Here is a 17,992-nt window from a genome sequence, read left to right as displayed (position 1 = left end):
ATACACAGTCACACACTCCTGCATACATACACATGTATATACACAAACATGTTCATACACAGTCACACACTCCTGCATACATACACATGTATATACACAAACATGTTTATACACAGTCACACACTCTTGCATACATACACATGTATATACACAAACATGTTCATACACAGTCACACACTCTTGCATACATACACATGTATATACACAAACATGTTCATACACAGTCACACACTCTTGCATACATACACATGTATATACACAAACATGTTCATACACAGTCACACACTCCTGCATACATACACATGTATATACACAAACATGTTCATACACAGTCACACACTCCTGCATACATACACATGTATATACACAAACATGTTCATACACAGTCACACACTCTTGCATACATACACATGTATATACACAAACATGTTCATACACAGTCACACACTCTTGCATACATACACATGTGTATACACAAACATGTTCATACACAGACACACACTCTTGCATACATACACATGTATATACACAAACATGTTCATACACAGTCACACACTCTTGCATACATACACATGTATGTACACAAACATGTTCATACACAGTCACACACTCTTGCATACATACACATGTATATACACAAACATGTTTATACACAGTCACACACTCTTGCATACATACACATGTATATACACAAACATGTTCATACACAGTCACACACTCTTGCATACATACACATGTATGTACACAAACATGTTCATACACAGTCACACACTCTTGCATACATACACATGTATATACACAAACATGTTCATACACAGTCACACACTCCTGCATACATACACATGTATATACACAAACATGTTCATACACAGTCACACACTCTTGCATACATACACATGTATATACACAAACATGTTCATACACAGTCACACACTCTTGCATACATATACATGTATATACACAAACATGTTTATACACAGTCACACACTCTTGCATACATACACATGTATATACACAAACATGTTCATACACAGTCACACACTCTTGCATACATACACATGTATATACACAAACATGTTCATACACAGTCACACACTCTTGCATACATACACATGTATATACACAAACATGTTCATACACAGTCACACACTCTTGCATACATATACATGTATATACACAAACATGTTTATACACAGTCACACACTCTTGCATACATACACATGTATATACACAAACATGTTCATAGACAGTCACACACTCTTGCATACATACACATGTATATACACAAACATGTTCATACACAGTCACACACTCTTGCATACATACACATGTATATACACAAACATGTTCATACACAGTCACACAATCTTGCATACATACACATGTATATACACAAACATGTTCATACACAGTCACACAATCTTGCATACATACACATGTGTATACACAAACATGTTCATAGACAGTTACACAATCTTGCATACATACAAATGTATATACACAAACATGTTTATACACAGTCACACACTCTTGCATACATACACATGTATATACACAAACATGTTCATACACAGTCACACACTCTTGCATACATACACATGTATATACACAAACATGTTCATACACAGTCACACACTCTTGCATACATACACATGTATATACACAAACATGTTCATACACAGTCACACACTCTTGCATACATACACATGTATATACACAAACATGTTCATACACAGTCACACACTCTTGCATACATACACATGTATATACACAAACATGTTCATACACAGTCACACACTCTTGCATACATACACATGTATATACACAAACATGTTCATACACAGTCACACACTCTTGCATACATACACATGTGTATACACAAACATGTTCATACACAGTCACACACTCTTGCATACATACACATGTATATACACAAACATGTTCATACACAGTCACACACTCTTGCATACATACACATGTATATACACAAACATGTTCATACACAGTCACACACTCTTGCATACATACACATGTATATACACAAACATGTTCATACACAGTCACACACTCTTGCATACATACACATGTATATACACAAACATGTTCATACACAGTCACACACTCTTGCATACATACACATGTTTATACACAAACATGTTCATAGACAGTCACACAATCTTGCATACATATACATGTATATACAAACACTAATGTATATACATGTATACACATGTATATACACAAACGTGTTTATACACACGCACTCTTGCATACACACACGTATATACAAACCCTAATGCATATACATGCATACACATGTATATAAACACTCATGCATACACACACACAATTATACTCATGTATACACACATGTATATACACATATGTATACAAATACACATGCATATACATCAACACTTCCATTTATATCCACATGCATACAAAAACACATGCATGTGAACACACAACCATATATATACAGTATACATATACAGACACTCCTGTATACACAAAACCACACACACACATTTCTGTTTATAACCGATGAGGATAACGATGACAAAACAATGATGTGAATGTAGATGATGATGATGATGAAGATGAGGATAACGATGACAAAACAATGATGTGAATGTAGATGATGAAGATGATGAAGATGAGGATAACGATGACAAAACAATGATCTGAATGTAGATGATGATGAGGTTGATGAGGATGAAAAAATAATGATAGTGATGATGATGACAAAATAATTATGATAATAATAATGAGGAAGATAATGATGATGAGGATGAAAAAATAATGATGGTGATGATGATGATGAAGATGATAATGACAAAATAATGATGATGATGAGAAAGTAATAATGAAGAGTATGAGGAAGATGACAATGAGGAAGATGATGATGAGGTTTTTTATGATGATGATTATATAATAATGATGACGATGATAATACTGAGGAACATAATGATGAGGAAGATGATGATGATGATGATGATGATGAGGTTGTTGATGATGACAAAATAATGATGAAGCGTATGAGGAAGATGACAATGAGGAAGATGATGATGAAGATGATGACAGAATAATAATGAAGATGATAATGAGGAAGATGATGATGATGAGGAGGATGATAATGAAGATGATGATGAGGTTGAGGAAGATGACAGAATAATAATGAAGATGATAATACTGGGGAACATAATGATGAGGAAGATGATAATGAGGAAGATGAGGATGATGATGAAGATGATGATGAGGTTGAGGAAGATGACAGAATAATGATGAAGATGATAATACTGGGGAACATAATGATGAGGAAGATGATAATGAGGAAGATGATGATGAGGAAGATGAGGATGATGATGAAGATGATGATGAGGTTGAGGAAGATGACAGAATAATAATGAAGATGATAATACTGGGGAACATAATGATGAGGAAGATGATAATGAGGAAGATGATGATGAGGAAGATGAGGATGATTATGAAGATGACGATGAGGTTGAGGAAGATGACAGAATAATGATGAAGATGATAATACTGAGGAACATAATGATGAAGATGAAAATGAGGAAGATAACGATGATGAAGATGACGATGAGGTTGAGGAAGATGACAGAATAATGATGAAGATGATAATACTGAGGAACATAATGATGAAGATGAAAATGAGGAAGATGACGATGATGAAGATGAGGATGAGGTTGAGGATGATGACAGAATAATAATGAAGATGATAATACAGAGGAACATAATGATGAAGATAACGATGAGGAAGATGACAATGATTAAGATGACAATGAGGAAAAGTTATAAATTAAGTCTCTTGTCGACAAACCAATAGACTCAGTGAGGTGATTGCACTCCTGCGTGTTGCCCTGGCTAGCCTCCTTACATCCTGATGAGGTCATCAGTGCAATGATTGCGTTGGTGGAGCAACAAGATGAAGATGGAGCTCTCCTCCATCACTGATCTGGTTCAGCAGAAACACTTTCTCTCTGTTGCATCACAGCTTTCGTCAGACGTTCGGTCGACGCTGGTTGTAATTAGTGTGAATATTCAAAGTGTATAATTGAGCTCCAGTGGTGACCACTGATGCAATGATACATGACTGGAGTACACAACAAGTACATGACACATACACACACTCAGTCGTGACCTTTTCACCTCAGCCTGCTCAGGGTCAGGGGTCGACAATTTTCACACACACAAGTATATTCAACTACGTCACACAATTGACCAACAAACAAACACCTATTGACAACCACACTACACTGTGTGTGTTTGTTCTCTGCTACACGGATGTGACTACACAACCACACTACACTGTGTGTGTTTGTTCTCTGCTACACGGATGTGACTACACAACCACACTACACTGTGTGTGTTTGTTCTCTTCTACATGGATGTGACTACACAACCACACTACACTGTGTGTGTTTGTTCTCTTCTACATGGATGTGACTACACAACCACACTACACTGTGTGTGTTTGTTCTCTTCTACATGGATGTGACTACACAACCACACTACACTGTGTGTGTTTCTTCTCTTCTACATGGATGTGACTACACAACCACACTACACTGTGTGTGTTTGTTCTCTTCTACACACATGTGACTACACAACTACACTACATTTGGTAATGTAACTACACTACACTGTGTGTGTTTGTTCTCTTCTACATGGATGTAACTACACAACTACACTACATTTGCTAATGTAACCACACTACACTGTGTGTGTTTGTTCTCTTCTACATGGATGTAACTACACAACTACACAACACTGTGTGTGTTTGTTCTCTTCTACACGGATGTGACTACACAACTACACTACATTTGCTAATGTAACTACACAACTACACTACACTGTGTGTGTTTGTTCTCTTCTACACAAATTTAATTACACAACTACACTACATTTACTAATGTAACTACACAATTACACTACACTGTGTGTAATGTTTTCTCCTCTAGACTAATGTAACTACACAACTACACTACACTGTGTGTGTATTTTCTCTTCCACACAAATTTAATTACACAACTACACTTTATTAACAAATGTAGCTACACCATTACACTACACTGTGTTCTATTGTGTAACTACACAATTACACAACACTTTTCGTGTTTACTTTATTCTACACTAATATAGCTGCACAACTATACTACACTGTGTGTGTTTGTTATCCTCTAGACTAATGTAACTAAAAAAATACACTGCACTGTGTGTTTGTTCTTTTCTACACTGATGCGACTAGACAATTACACTAATCCGTGTGTGTTTATTCTCCTGTACACAAATACAACTACACAACTACACGACACCTATCGTGTTCTTTTTATTCTACACCAATGTAGCTACACAACTACGCTACACCGTCAGTTTTTTGTTCTCTTCTACACTGATGTTACACTGTGTGTGTTGTCGACTTGTGTTGTGTATATCATTTAACTAAGTATTGTAGTTGTGCGACACCTCAATCACTTTGTAGGACAAATCTGTCCGAAGTTTGGCACACGAGCTGGAGCTGAACGTCATGTGACATTTGTTGTGAATTAATGTTTAAAAGACAAGTCACAGCTTCTTCTCTTTTTTGTGTGTGTGTGTGTCTTTTGTGTTGGTTCCTCGTCTTTGTGAAGGTCGTGCTCCTGATGATGACCCTGTTATGCAGAAACTGTTTCAGAACCAGACTGCGGGTCTTTAAATAGAATATTATTGTTTTTCTCTCAACATAACGTGACGGAAATGATCACTTAAAGTCTAATGTTGCTTCTCCTTAGTGTCTAGTAAAGTGCAGCATACACACGCGTGTGTGTGTGTGTGTGTGTGTGTGTGTGTGTGTGTGTGTGTGTGTGTGTGTGTGTGTGTTGAGTAGTGACCTGAGACTGGCTGATGCATCCCAGCTCTGTTGCAGAAGCTCTGTTGATTGACAGCTGGACTGAGCAGCAGCTTCAGAGTCAGAGGTTTACAGCAAGTGTTGTTTTCCTCCAGCGTGGCTCTCTACTGCCCCCTCTCGTCCGCTGCTGATCACTTGAAGAGATGGATTTTCTAATAGTCATTGTGTGTCTGCTCGTGAGATGATTTTATTCATTATTTCTAGACGGATCAATAAGTCGATTATTAACCGGAGTGGTCATGTGACCGGTCGGGAAGTCGGAGGTGATTTCATTTCCCTTTTCCTCAGCCACAGACCAGAACCCGGGTCGAAGCAGGAAGTGGCGTTTTAGCTATCAGACGGCAGCAGCTGTCCGTCAGGATGGGAAGGTCTGTTGACATCCTGTCTCTCAGCTGCCCGCGTGCCCCGGAGCAACACAACCACAATCCCGTTTCCCCTCTTCCGTGTGAGGAACAATGGTGGCAGTTCCTCCACGGCTTCATGGTGCCGATATCAGGTTTATTCACTTCCTGTTTGTGTGAGCCTCTAAGTCATCCACGGGTTTAAACTGCTGTTTAAAAAAAAAGATGGATGGATGAGGGAGTGAGCAGACATGATGAAGTTACTGCCTGAGCTAAGTCATCTGAGACTCAGAGTAGAGCAGCTGCTCTTCTACTTGATGTTGACAATGTCGCCCCCTATCGTTTTCTGCTAGTAGTGGAGGTTTACACGTATATTTTCATATTTTAATTACGATAAATGCAAAATACATTTCGTAAATTCAATATTTTTTTAATTCGTAGCCTTTTAAATTCAATATATATAAAAAAAGAAGTTGGTATAATGGTGCCACCACAAGAATACTGGCAGTTGGAACTTTCAACCAATAAGGCGACTTGCAGACCATCACGTGACAACGTAGAAGCACATGAACAAGTAGCTTAAAAGAATTAAAAGATATAGAATTTTGTTTTTTTTTATGATTATTAGAATTAGAATATCAGATTTAACGTGTTAATTAATGCATTCATTTTCAAAATTGTAAAACATGTTTTATCTTTAAATAAACAACTTATTTAATTAAATCATTAAATAAAAACAAATTCAACCTTTCACAATGTACAGCTTATTGAATTCAATTATTAAAAAACAACAACATTTTAACAACAAATTCAATATTTTAAACGTTAAATTCACCCATTACCATTAAGAATGAAGGGATGACTGAATGAACGAGTGAGTGATGGATGGACTCTCCTCCGAGAAGAACCGGCGACCCACATTCAAGCCCTGGTGTTTCCTGCTGTCAATCATTCATGAAGGCGCTCGCGGGGGGGAAACCTTAAGAAGAATCGGGGGGCGACCGGCTACAAACACGCCACTGTCCCGCCGCGGCGTCCGAATGTTTGCTGTTAGCGGTCAACGCCAACACGGCGTCATGAAAAAATGACGAGCGAGAGTGCAACAGCAGCTTTTAACCGTAGAACATTCCAGAAAGATCAACAAGGCAGCAGAGACATCAATAATAAATACACACACACATAGACAGAGTTATTGACACATGGAGAAATCCATATTTATTTATAATAGAGTGGTGGAGAAGCTTCAGTCTCGTCAGTCTGCAGCACTTTACTTAAGATATTAAATGTTTATGTGCTTCTTCTTCTTCTTCTTCTTCTTCCTCAATAAGTCTTCTTCCACACACACACACACACACACACACCACACACACGTGTGAGGAGTCACCGAGTCACAGGTTTACCTGCTGTGCTTTAACAGCAACATGGTTGTCGTTGTCTGTGAATCTGTGTCTGGAGCTGATGTTGACATGAAAGCTGCCGCCCCCTGGAGTACAGCTGTGTTCTGGTTGTAACTTGAAAACAAACTTTTGGTTGTTTAGACATTTGCTGGTGGTCACATTTAAACTGTGTCTGGTGACTCAGGGGCCACTTTATGAACAGTGACTGTTGTGAGGGGCCATCAAGCAAAACATGTAACGAATAATCAAATAAAATGTTGATTAATATGCTAAAAATATCATTTTATTGTATTGTATATAACTGTCATTAAATAAAATTATTTTTCATTCCTTAATAAAATTTATATTTAAGATGGAGTATAAGGGCCACTCATTTTTATTTTATTACGAGATGAAAGTTGTAGGAAAATTCCTTATTGCGAGATTAAAGTCGTACAGAATACTTTATCACGAGATTAAAGTCGTACAAACTACTTTATCATGATCTTAAAGTCATAAAAAATACTTCATGGCGAGATTAAAGTTGTACAGAATACATAATTACGAGATTAACGTCGTACAAAATACTTTATCATGATCTTAAAGTCATAAAAAATACTTCATTGCGAGATTAAAGTCGTACAGAATACTTTATTACAAGATTAAAGTCATTTTAGAATCCTTATTGTGAGATTTAAATTGTACAAAATACTTCATTACGAGATAAAAGTCATAAAAAATATTTAATTACAAGATTAAAGTTGTACAAAATACTTTATTACGAGATTAAAATCATACAAAATACTTTATTACGAGATTAAAATCGTAGGAAAATACTTTATTATGACATTAAAGTCGTACAAAATACTTTATTATGAGATTAAAGTCGTAGGAAAATACTTTATTACGAGATTAAAGTCGTACAAAATACTTTATTATGAGATTAAAGTTGTAGGAAAATACTTTATTACGAGATTAAAGTCGTACAAAATACTTTATTACAAGATTAAAGTCGTAGGAAAATACTTTATTATGAAATTAAAGCTGTACAAAATACTTTATTACCAGATAAAAGTTGGACCAAATACTTTATTACGAGATTAAAGTCATAGGAAAATACTTTATTAGGAGATTAACGTTGTACAAAATACTTTATTACGAGATTAAAGAAATAGTAAAATACTTTATTATGAGACTAAAGTCGTACAAAATACTTTATTACGAAATTAAAGTCATAGTAAAATACTTTATTATGAGATTATAATGATAATATAAACTAACGAAAATGACAAAAGGAGGAACTTAGTCTCTATTTTCCAGTCGAACTAGTAATCAAACTAAACACAAATTAAAATGTTTCTACATGATCTTGACCTCACGAGGGCCCAATAAATACAGTCAAAGGGCCGCATGTGGCCCCCGGTGGCCCCTGTGAGAGGGACTGAACTGATCCTGCAGGGATGATTGACAGGCTCTCGCAGGATCATATAAGACGACCGGCTGACGCTGAGGTTAGAAAACAGACGTCGTGTTGCACGCCTGTCAATCACACACCTGAAGTCATGTGACCCAGATCTCAGCTCAGAGTCATGTGATGAAGACTGGGAGGTGAACCGGACCTGGATTGTGAGTCCACGTGGAGAGAGGGAAGTTGACGTGTCTACCACCTCGTGCTGTGTCGTCTCTGGGGACTCTGGCCCGGGGGGGTGTGAGGAGAGGAGGGGGCGCCCCCTGTTGAATTATGGATGCAGGTGAAGAGGGTCTAAAGGCGAACCTCAGGGCGGGGGTGGGGGGTTGGGGACATCATCACCTCCAACATATCTGTGTGCCCACAACACTTCCGACTCACTTCCTCCATCTGACACACTCTCCTCCTCTGGTCCTCTGACCTGGACCAGGACCAGGATCAGCGCCGCTCCTGCTGCTGTTGTGTAGTTCTGATCTCTACACACACGTGTTGTGTAGTTCTGATCTGTACACACACGTGTTGTGTAGTTCTGATCTCTACACACACGTGTTGTGTAGTTCTGATCTCTACACACACGTGTTGTGTAGTTCTGATCTCTACACACACGTGTTGTGTAGTTCTGATCTCTACACACACGTGTTGTGTAGTTCTGATCTCTATACTCACTTATTGTGTAGTTCTGATCTCTACACACACGTGTTGTGTAGTTCTGATCTCTACACACACATGTGTTGTGTAGTTCTGATCTCTATACTCACTTATTGTGTAGTTCTGATCTCTACACACACGTGTTGTGTAGTTCTGATCTCTACACGCACGTGTTGTGTAGTCCTGATCTCTACACACACGTGTTGTGTAGTCCTGATCTCTACACACATGTGTTGTGTAGTTCTGATCACTACACACACATGAAGCTTCGGTTTGACAAAAAGATTTTCTGCTGAACAGACGTTTTATCGTTCGGTTGTCGTCAGTCAGCTGATCGTGTCGACAAAGTTTTTTAATGACAGGTTACACTGTTTTTGTTTACTGCGGGGCTGCCAGGAAAGAGAAGAAACAAACGACAAGAAGAGAGAGAGGGTGATGGATAGAGAGAAAGCGAGGGAGGAAAAAAGAGAGAGGGAGAGAAATTGAATTAAAGTTTTATGACTGATGAATATTTCATGTTCTGGGCAGTGATTCCCACATTCAGCCGTGTGTGTTTGTGTGTGTGTGCGTGTGTGTGTTTGTGTGCGTGTGTGTGTACGTGTGTGTGTGTTCCAACTTCAGCCTGCTGTTTTAACCCTCTCCACCCTGTTGTCGTCGTCAACATATTGACGTTGTATTGATCATCTTGGATGGACTGGAAAAGTTTCTTGTTGTAACTGTGTGAAGGAAAACATTGTTTTATTGAAAAGTAGTGTTTTTTTTTTAGATTTTTTTGGTTTAAAATAATTAAATTTAATAGTTGCTATTTTCAATATAAAACGTTTGTAGTGGCAACATTTTATTCATTTTAAAAGGCTTCAAATTAAAATAAATTCAAAATCAACAATAAAAAAGAATTGAATGAAACCAATAAAAACTCCAAAGTCAACATTCAACATTTTGAGCTTCTTTTAGCTCCTCTGGAAGAAGAACGACCCTCTCTATCGTGTGTCCCGGGTCTGCCCTGAGGTCTCCTCCCAGTTGACCATTTCATGAATACTTTTAATACCTTAAATATCTCTCCTGATCTTCGCTCCGTAAGAAAAGATAAGATCCAGACTGAAGTCACTACAGCAGCAGCAGGTGAGAAAAGAAATCCACTGTCGTTGGAGAGTTTTGTCTTTTGGCTCAGCTCTTTCTTCACCGCAGCAGTTTTATTTCTTGTCTTAAGGTAGTGTAAAGTTTGTCAGTGAACTTGGATCCACTTGTTGACCTGATGGTGTTGAACGGACATGAGTACGACACACATTCTAACTAGTGGTGAATTGGCAACTATACGCATATATTGCGATACTGTAGTAACAAGGACATATTTGTCGTATTGTCCAGTAGTATACTCTGGTGTTGCAGAATTTTCAGACCACATGACTCTCGATGAAGTCGTAACTTCTTTCATTTGTTTTGAAACCAAAAATATGTCCAAAAATCAACTTTAAAAGCAGCTGCAGTCGAATGTATCCTCTCGTCCTCAGTCATTGCCCGGATCTCCAAGTATTTAATTGTTATTTCTGCTGCCATCTGGCGGCCGGAAGTTTAATTGCAACACAAAAATGATCAAACGCTGTAAATATGTTCATGTTCATGTACATTTTCTTTAACATTATCTTATTTTAAAATGTATACAAACTTTACTAAAATATAAATCATAAAATTACTGTTATATAAGTAAGTAAGTAAGTAAGTAATTTTTATTTATAGAGCGCTTTTCCAGACCAGGGTCACAAAGCACCTAAACAAGGAAAACAATATTCAATAAAGTATATACTTTAAAGGTCAAGAAAAATAAAACATGGTACCCCGCGAACCCGGGATAAAGCGGTAAACAATGAATGAATGATTTTAAAGAAAAAAACAACATTGTGAAACACTGGTATATTTGGATATTTTCTCACAATATAAACAACCTACACGTCTAGTTCCAACTAAACCTCCTGTGACTAAGTTACTCTCATCATTACCAACAAACAATATCACTCTGACCTCCACATGAGACACTTGACCTCACTGGTCTGTGATGACCTTCCTGTTGACCCGCTGATGTCCACTCACGATTGGCTGTTTAGAGAACATCCATGACCATGTCAGAGGATCAGCCTGTGATCGATCAGGATGAAGACGATCAATACATCAGTTTGGTTCTCTCTTGCTCTATCAGTCTCTCTCTCTCTCTCTGTCTCTCTCTCTCTCTCTCTCTCTCTGTTTCTCTCTTTCTGTCACTCTCTCTCTCACTTATTCTTTCTTGGCGGGTCGATGTATCAGAGTTCAGGTCCAAACGGGCACAGGTGTTTTCACAAGTACTGAAAATGATCGATACCTGTGATCCGACTCTGGTCAGGCCAGGAGTCCCGGGTCGACCTCTGAGTGTGAACCAGGTCCACGGTCGACGTGGTTTTTCTCAGACCGGGTCGATCCCAGATCTCATGACGGTGAAATAGAATCTGTTCAGACGAGTGTGTCACGGGTGAGGTGTTGCTGTGTGTGTGTGTGTTTGTTTGTGTTTACGTGTGACTTCACAATCTATACGTGTGTGAGCTGTCGATAGTTTGCGCAACTTGTTGACGTACACAGAACCGATGTGTAGTGTCGTGTACATTTTGATGTATTTATATCAGTGTCATCAGAATTTCTCAAGCATTTTATTTTTTAATAATTTAATTAAAAATGAAATATTTCAAAAATTTCAAAAGTTTGATGTTCTAATTCCACTTTCAACGAATTACACCAACATTTGTATATATAACTAAAAAATTCAGTTCAACTAATGTGTTGATTTAAGTGTGTGTTAAATAGATGTGTGACTCTATTGTATCTTCAGTGTGTGTCTGTTTGTACAAAACTATATTTTAATTGTAATATTTACATTAGAAAATGATCTTAAGCCCCGCCCACTGTAAACACCTTTTGTTTCTCTTTAGATAAAATCATATTTACCATAACCACGCCCACTCTGCTGTGATTGGTCAAGCATCGAGCGCTTAATCCATATCTAAAATTTTCAATATAAATATAAAATGGATTTTTTTAAATTTAATTATCAAAAAAAAACAAAAAAAACTTTTATATTCAGGGTATATTCTGTCACTGATATACTTCCACATATATACTGACTGGTATACAAGTATTGTACGTGGGCAACAGGTTGTGTTGCACTGGGAAGTGAACGTGTGCGACACAATCGCACCAGTGTGAGTCTTTGTGTCTCGTCCAATGCTGCACATTTTTTTTCCTTCAATTAGCACCAAACGTCAAACGTTCAGTCGCACAATTATTTTTTCTCCCAAATCCTCCGTCGCACTTTTTATCCCACTAAGTAATCATCTCTGCCGATGCACAGCTGTGTGTGTGTGTGTGTGTCTGTGTGTCTGTGTGTGTGTTTCCAGTGAAATCTACAATAGTTTCACTGTCAACAAAAACAAGCAGAATAATGGCACTTTTTTTATCTTTGTAATGTTTTTTTCCACTGTTTATCGCACACAAACACATGTTGTTTGTTCTCTGTGTATCCGAGTGTGTGTGTGTGTGTGTGTGTGTGTGTGTGTGTGTGTGTGTGTGTGTGTGTGTGTGTGTGTGTGTGTGTGTGTGTGTGTGTGTGTGCGCAGAAGTACTGTTCCCGCGTCTCGCCGCTCGCTGTGGTTGGCAGGAGTCCCGGGCAGCGGCGGGGGGGAAACAATCCCGACAAAGTGGCGTGAATTAATGCGACTAATTAACGAGGTGTTAATTATTTGTAAATTGCATGTTTGGGCTCACATTAGTGAAGAGGCATATGTTTGCTCCAACAAGTGCCAGCTAATCTGGATCTCTGGAGCGGCCCGGGTCTGAAGACGGGCCAATCGGCTCTCGGCAGGAGCGAGGGAGGAGGTGAAGAGGGGCGAAGAGTAAATAAGATCTGGAGTGATCATGTGATCGGCGCTCGCTCTGACGTCTCAAGAGTCCAAATAAAGATCAGAACCTTCCTTATAATAGTTCTGGACTCGGCCCAATTTCCGGAACACGACTTATGGAAGTTCTGGTTCTGGTCAGAAAGTGTCATCATAGGTGTATGAAAACTCTTGCATCAGAACCTGAACCAGACCTGATCAGAACACTGACTATAAAACAACATGTTTGTTCTACCTTTTTAACCACGTCACTCCTAATTCACTCACTCGCCAGCTCACACCTTTAACTTGTCTCCCCCCTCATGACCTGTCACTCTCTTTGTCTCACCCTTAAACTGTCCCATCACTCTCTTTGTCTCACTACTCACTTGACTCACTCTTGTATATCCTGCCATATCTATGCCTCACCCTCTCATTATTCCGTTACACCCTCTTTGCCTCACCCTCTCATTATTCCATTACACCCTCTTTGCCTCACCCTCTCATTATTCCGTTACACCCTCTTTGTCTCACCCTCTCATTATTCCGTTACACCCTCTTTGTCTCACCCTCTCATTATTCCGTTACACCCTCTTTGTCTCACCCTCTCACCCTCTTTGTCTCACCCTCTCATTATTCCGTTACACTCTCTTTGCCTCACCCTCTCATTATTCCGTAACACCCTCTTTGTCTCACCCTCTCATTATTTCGTAACACCCTCTTTGCCTCACCCTCTCATTATTCCGTTATACCCTCTTTGTCTCACCCTCTCATTATTCCGTTACACCCTCTTTGTCTCACCCTCTCATTATTCCGTTACACCCTCTTTGTCTCACCCTCTCATTATTCCGTTACACCCTCTTTGTCTCACCCTCTCATTATTCCGTTACACCCTCTTTGCCTCACCCTCTCATTATTCCGTTACACCCTTTTTGTCTCACCCTCTCATTTTTCTGTTACACCCTCTTTGCCTCACCCTCTCATTATTCCGTTACACCCTCTTTGTCTCACCCTCTCATTATTCCGTTACACCCTCTTTGTCTCACCCTCTCATTATTCCGTTACACCCTCTTTGTCTCACCCTCTCATTATTCCGTTACACCCTTTTTGTCTCACCCTCTCATTTTTCCGTTACACCCTCTTTGCCTCACCCTCTCATTATTCCGTTACACCCTCTTTGTCTCACCCTCTCATTATTCCGTTACACCCTCTTTGCCTCACCCTCTCATTATTCCGTTACACCCTCTTTGTCTCACCCTCTCATTATTCCGTTACACCCTCTTTTTCTCACCCTCTCATTATTCCGGTACACCCTCTTTGTCTCACCCTCTCATTATTCCGTTACACCCTCTTTGTCTCACCCTCTCACCCTCTTTGTCTCACCCTCTCATTATTCCGTTACACTCTCTTTGCCTCACCCTCTCATTATTCCGTAACACCCTCTTTGTCTCACCCTCTCATTATTTCGTAACACCCCCTTTGCCTCACCCTCTCATTATTCCGTTACAACCTCTTTGTCTCACCCTCTCATTATTCCGTTATACCCTCTTTGTCTCACCCTCTCATTATTCCGTTACACCCTCTTTGTCTCACCCTCTCATTATTCCGTTACACCTTCTTTGTCTCACCCTCTCATTATTCCGTTACACCCTCTTTGTCTCACCCTCTCATTATTCCGTTACACCCTCTTTGCCTCACCCTCTCATTATTCCGTTACACCCTCTTTGCCTCACCCTCTCATTATTCCGTTACACCCTCTTTGCCTCACCCTCTCATTATTCCGTTACACCCTCTTTGTCTCACCCTCTCATTATTCCGTTACACCCTCTTTGTCTCACCCTCTCACCCTCTTTGTCTCACCCTCTCATTATTCCGTTACACTCTCTTTGCCTCACCCTCTCATTATTCCGTAACACCCTCTTTGTCTCACCCTCTCATTATTCCGTTACACCCTTTTTGTCTCACCCTCTCATTTTTCTGTTACACCCTCTTTGTCTCACCCTCTCATTATTCCGTTACACCCTCTTTGTCTCACCCTCTCATTATTCCGTTACACCCTTTTTGTCTCACCCTCTCATTTTTCTGTTACACCCTCTTTGTCTCACCCTCTCATTATTCCGTTACACCCTCTTTGTCTCACCCTCTCATTATTCCGTTACACCCTCTTTGCCTCACCCTCTCATTATTCCGTTACACCCTTTTTGTCTCACCCTCTCATTTTTCTGTTACACCCTCTTTGCCTCACCCTCTCATTATTCCGTTACACCCTCTTTGTCTCACCCTCTCATTATTCCGTTACACCCTCTTTGCCTCACCCTCTCATTATTCCGTTACACACTCTTTGCCTCACCCTCTCATTATTCCGTTACACCCTTGTCTCACCCTCTCATTATTCCGTTACACCCTTGTCTCACCCTCTCATTATTCCGTTACACCCTCTATGCATCACTCTCTAATTTTTCTGTTTCTGTTTTTCTGTCTCACCCTATTACGCTCTGTCCATCCCCCACCATCATTTTATCAATATTGTCCACCTGTCAGCCCCTAAAACCCACTGATTGCCGCCTCGTCACTCACCTCACCCCATCCTGTCTCACTCTCCCTCACCCTCCTGTTTGCAGACGTGTCTCACCCCCTCAACTTCCCTCACCCTCGCTTCCATGTCCTCGCTCTCATTACTCGCTCTCCTTCCTCTCGTTGACAATCCTTATTTTTTCATCTTCCCTCCGAGTTTCGTCTCTCTCCCCCTCTCCCTTTCATCCCCCGCTCTCCCCCCCTCCCTCCCCCTCCCTCCCCCTCGTCTCTCCTGAGCTCCTCCACATTAGCAGTCAGCTCGTCTCCTCGCTGTACTTTGTTTTTCAACCGTGGTGGTGGAGAGCGGGGGAGTGTGGGGGGGAGGATGGGGAGGGGGGGTAGTTGAGAGAGTGCAGAGCAAGCAGTAGATGTGAGGAGGGGGAGAGAAAAGAGAGAGGGGGGACGGGGGGGCTCCCCTTCTCTTTCTCCGAGCTCACGATGCCAAACATTTTATGTTATTTAGTGGAGCCTGACTTTATCCAGTTTGAAAACACACCACTCGCCTCCCCCCCTCTCCCCCCTTATCTTCTCCCCATCATACCCTCACCCGGCACCCCCCACCGCTCCTCCGGCTCCCAAGTTAGAAAGTAGGGCTCCCATCTTTTGTGGAGCTCCTCACGTCCTCTGTAAATGAGACAGAAAGTCGAGAAAATGTTTCACACTCCAACTGCTGCTGTACTTTCTTGGGTGGTGGGGGGAGAGTAGGGGTTGAGGACGGGGGAGGAAGGGGGGAGGCTGGCTGTCGTGAAGATTCACACGATGGTCCGTAGATGTCACTAAAATTCGCTGGAATAACTTTTGCAGAATAAAAAAAATCATCAAATAATTTTTGCATTCATTATTTTTGGATGGAACGTCTTGAACTTAGAAGATCCTGGTTGTAGATGGACTCGCTTCAGAGCTCAGTCATCTGCTGTGACTCAGTGTAGACCAGTAGACACTTCAGTGATTCAGCATCTCCTCCTACGAGAAGCTCTACAAGGGTCCATGGGGCGGACGCAGGACCAGAGTTGGGATTGTCATTTTGATCGGAGCTGTGTGGTCTCTGGTTTGGAGTCTGTGGTCTCCTCAGGACTTAACAAATCTCCGACCCCTTCTCCGTTTTTTTTCAACTCGCCTGCTTTTATTTCAGGGACGAACAGACGAAGCCTCGGGGCCGCGAAGCACCGACGGCGGCGGAGCTCTGGCTCTTGTTAGACGCGAGAAAAAGTTTCCTTGGCAGAACTTGTCCGTCTTAATAACTCTAAAGTCTGTCAGGGGATTAAATTATTCCGGAAACGCTTCGCTCTCTCTCTCAGGAAGAAAAGTCCGGAGTGAATTCATTATTTCATCTGGTGAGAAGTGATTTTATAAACCCTTAAATTTTATAATCTCATCACTTTTTTTTTCAAGAGAGGGTTAAAACTTGTTCAGTGGGCGAAAGTTTCCAACTGTTGAAAAAAGAGTCGCTCCGTCACATTTGTCGGTTTTATTCTCACACGACAAACATGGATGAAAAAGTGTTTATGACTCTCAAACTGAGAAGTAAATTATTGTGGTACATTTGATGATTTTAATTATATACGAGGTATTTTAAATAAGGCTTTTCCTGATTAGAGATGTAAGAAAATATCAATACACTTAAATATCAATTTGTATTTATAAAATATATATATTTGGCTTCGAAATCTTATATACTTTTTCATATTTCCTTTATTTTTCGTATTTAAATACATTGTGTATAAAATAAAAATAATTTTTGAGGTGCAACTAAACTTCCTGCAGCAAGATGGCAGCAGTCA

General features: G+C 40.0%; 1 protein-coding gene across 4 annotated transcripts in view; it reads left to right on the top strand.

Annotated features, from left to right (window-relative positions):
• Window positions 1-17,992, top strand: part of ldb2a (LIM domain binding 2a) — a 62,478-nt gene that overhangs the window by 11,633 nt on the left and 32,853 nt on the right. The window lies entirely within an intron of this gene.

This window comes from Callionymus lyra, chromosome 9 (genome assembly GCF_982586985.1).
Source record: "Callionymus lyra chromosome 9, fCalLyr1.hap1.1, whole genome shotgun sequence".
Lineage (NCBI taxonomy): Eukaryota > Metazoa > Chordata > Actinopteri > Syngnathiformes > Callionymidae > Callionymus > Callionymus lyra.
The sequence above is the reverse complement of the archived record's forward strand: the minus strand, read 5'-3'. Positions and strand labels throughout refer to the sequence as shown.